Genomic DNA, 4455 nt, shown 5'->3' on the forward strand with positions numbered 1-4455 from the left:
TACTTACTTAGTGACTTACTTACTTACTTACTGACTTACTAGCTTAGTGACTTACTTACTTACTTAGTGACTTACTTACTTACTTACTTAGTGACTTTCTTACTTACTTAGTGACTTACTTACTTACTTACTTAGTGACTTACTTACTTACTTACTTACTTAGTGACTTTCTTACTTACTTAGTGACTTACTTACTTACTTACTTACTTACTTACTTACTTAGTGACTTACTTACTTACTTACTTACTTACTTAGTGACTTACTTACTTACTTACTTACTTGGTGACTTACTTACTTACTTAGTGACTTTCTTACTTAGTGACTTACTTACTTACTTAGTGACTTACTTACTTACTTACTTACTTAGTGACTTACTTACTTACTTACTTACTTACTTACTTAGTGACTTACTTACTTACTTACTTACTTACTTACTTAGTGACTTAGTGACTTTCTTACTTAGTGACTTACTTACTTACTTACTTACTTAGTAGTTATTTACTTACTTACTTACTTACTTACTTAGTGACTTACTTACTTACTTACTTACTTACTTATCGACTTACTTACTTACTTAGTGACTTACTTACTTAGTAGTTATTTACTTACTTACTTACTTACTTACTTAGTGACTTACTTACTTAGTGACTTACTTACTTACTTACTTAGTGACTTACTTACTTACTTACTTACTTACTTAGTGACTTTGTGACTTACTTACTTAGTGACTTACTTACTTACTTAGTGACTTAGTGACTTACTTACTTATTACTTACTTTCTTACTTACTTACTTGGTGACTTAGTGACTTACTTACTTAGTGACTTACTTACTTACTTAGTGACTTACTTACTTACTTAGTGACTTAGTGAATTTCTTACTTAGTGACTTACTTACTTACTTAGTGACTTACTTACTTACTTACTTAGTGACTTACTTACTTACTTAGTGACTTACTTACTTACTTACTTACTTACTTAGTGACTTACTTACTTACTTACTTAGTGACTTACTTACTTACTTACTTACTTACTTAGTGACTTACTTACTTACTTACTGACTTACTAGCTTAGTGACTTACTTACTTACTTAGTGACTTACTTACTTACTTACTTAGTGACTTTCTTACTTACTTAGTGACTTACTTACTTACTTACTTAGTGACTTACTTACTTACTTACTTACTTAGTGACTTTCTTACTTACTTAGTGACTTACTTACTTACTTACTTAGTGACTTACTTACTTACTTACTTACATACTTACTTACTCACTTACTTACTTAGTGACTTACTTACTTACTTACTTAGTGACTTACTTACTTACTTAGTGACTTACTTACTTAGTTACTTACTTACTTAGTGACTTACTTACTTACTTACTTACTTACTTACTTACTTACTTAGTGACTTACTTACTTACTTACTTACTTACTTAGTGACTTACTTACTTAGTGACTTACTTACTTACTTACTTACTTACTTACTTAGTGACTTACTTACTTACTTACTTACTTAGTGACTTACTTACTTACTTAGTGACTTACTTACTTATTACTTACTTACTTACTTACTTGGTGACTTAGTGACTTACTTACTTAGTTACTTACTTACTTACTTAGTGACTTACTTACTTACTTACTTACTTACTTACTTAGTGACTTACTTACTTACTTACTTAGTGACTTACTTACTTACTTACTTACTTACTTACTTAGTGACTTACTTACTTACTTACTTACTTACTTACTTACTTACTTAGTGACTTAGTGACTTACTTACTTAGTGACTTACTTACTTACTTACTTAGTGACTTACTTACTTACTTACTTACTTAGTGACTTACTTACTTACTTAGTGACTTACTTACTTATTACTTACTTACTTACTTGGTGACTTAGTGACTTACTTACTTAGTGACTTACTTAGTGACTTACTTACTTACTTACTTACTTACTTAGTGACATACTTACTTACTTAGTGACTTACTTACTTACTTATTTACTTAATTAGTGACTTACTTACTTACTTAGTGACTTACTTACTTACTTACTTACTTAGTGACTTACTTACTTACTTACTTACTTACTTAGTGACTTACTTACTTACTTACTTAGTGACTTACTTACTTACTTAGTGACTTACTTACTTACTTACTTACTTACTTAGTGACTTACTTACTTACTTACTTACTTAGTGACTTACTTACTTACTTAACAGGCACGCAGGAGACTTTGAGTGACATATTATTCTAGCCAATGAGGAGAGCTTTCTCCTGGTAGGCGGGACAAAGGCCTTATTGGTTCTCGTGCGTAAGGCTGTCAGAGCCTAGATTTTTCTGCATTTTGCGACTAGATTTTACGCATCACGTTTTCTGATTTTATTAGCCTTTGGGACGCGTATTTTGTTAGATATATGTATTATTATATCAATACAAAAATAAAATAAAAATGTTATGATTTTATTTATTTTTTTTCACCTTTTATATGCTTAATTCATGGATAAACTCATATTCACACATTTTCACATACATTGTTTTTAGCAGTTATAATAGGTATTAGTGGCCTACAAAACATCAAAATGTATGTTTTATGATCATAGAGGAGTTAAAATTGTAATAAAACAGTTTGGCACAGTTGGCACATATTTGGATCACTTGTTCTGAATATACTTTTTGATACAAAAAGGTCAAAGCACCAAAATGCTTCTGTTCCTAGAGATCTGAAACTTTACACAGTTGTTGTCATGACAACATCATGTGCAGTGAACAGCATAAACACACAATGAAGTATGTCATGCTCAGGACCATTACAAATGGGCAATATTCAGGCGAGACTAAAAAAGGATGTTTTGTTTATGTTTGGGTTCTGTTCATAATTTTCATGGACAGAATTTCTAGGCGCAGTCAGGGGTCGGAGGGTGTCCGGTTTGGGGACCACAGGATCTCATCTCTGCTGTTTGCAGACGATGTTGTCCTGATGGCTCCATCAAACCCGGACCTGCAACATGCACTGGGACGGTTTGCAGCCGAGTGTGAAGCGGCTGGGATGAGAATCAGCTCCAAATCCGAGGTCATGGTTCTCGACCGGAAAAAGGTGGCTTGCCCTCTCCAGGTGGGCGGGGGGTCCTTGCCCCAAGTGGAGGAGTTCAAGTATCTCAGGGTCTTGTTCACGAGTGAGCGTGAGATCGACAGGCGGATCGGTGCGGCGGCTGCAGTGATGCAGTCGCTGCATCGGACCGTTGTGGTGAAGAGGGAGCTGAGCCGAAAGGCAAAGCTCTCTATTTACCGGTCGGTCTACGTTCTGACCTCACCTATGGTCATGAGCTTTGGGTAGTGACCGAAAGAACAAGATCGCGGATACAAGCGGTCGAAATGAGTTTCCTCCGCCGTATGGCTGGGCGCTCCTTTAGAGATAAGGTGAGGAGCTCGGCCACACGGGGGGAGCTCGGAGTAGAGCCGCTGCTCCTCCACGTCGAGAGGAGCCAGCTGAGGTGGCTCGGGCATCTGTTCTGGATGCCTCCTGGGCGCCTCCCTCGGGAGGTGTTTCAGGCATGTCCCACCGGGAAGAGGCCCCGGGGAAGACCCAGGACACGCTGGAGAGACTATGTCTCTCGGCTGGCCTGGGAACGCCTCGGGATCCCCCCGGAGGAGTTAGAGGAAGTGTCTGGGGAGAAGGAAGTCTGGGAGTCCCTGCTCAGACTGCTGCCCCCGCGACCCGGCCCCGGATAAAGCGGCAGAAGATGGATGGATGGATGTTTATGTTTGGGCCTCTGTAGTGTAAGTTCTGAAGCCCTGACAGTGTGTCATGTGCACATCTGCAGAAACTAGAAGGCCTAAGCTTTCCCATGATGCATCACACTCACATGTGGAACGTAAGATCCTCTTTTACTAAGCAATGACATTTGGGTCTGACCAGTGTGCACAGGGAGAAAATAGGTGGGTGCGAACAGGTTAACAAAGATTCCAAATTCCAAAACGTCAAAACAGGAAACCACCAACTTAGCTCAGGTCGACAGGCAGGAAAAACAGGAGCAGGGACAGGGCAGGAGAGACGTCTCCTGGACAGACGTCAAACGAGCAGGGGCAGGGGCAGGGCAGGGGCAGGAGAGCCCTGCCTTTTGGACAGACGTCAAATGACGAACTGACCCAGAACAAAGGGCGACGGAGTTTATATACACCCAGAGCGGATACTAACAGTACTAAATATACTGTACTAAATATACTGTACTAAGTATACTGTACTAAATATACTGTACTAAATATACTGTACTAAGTATACTGTACTAAATATACTGTACTAAATATACTCTATTAAATATACTGTACTAAATATACTGTACTAAATATACTGTACTAAATATACTCTACTAAATATACTGTACTAAGTATACTCTATTAAGTATACTCTACTAAATATACTCTACTAAATATACTCTATTAAATATACTGTACTAAAT

Source organism: Eucyclogobius newberryi, unplaced genomic scaffold, assembly GCF_026437365.1.
Source record: "Eucyclogobius newberryi isolate DKJ021-1_F unplaced genomic scaffold, fEucNew1.0.hap1 SCAF_12, whole genome shotgun sequence".
NCBI lineage: Eukaryota > Metazoa > Chordata > Actinopteri > Gobiiformes > Gobiidae > Eucyclogobius > Eucyclogobius newberryi.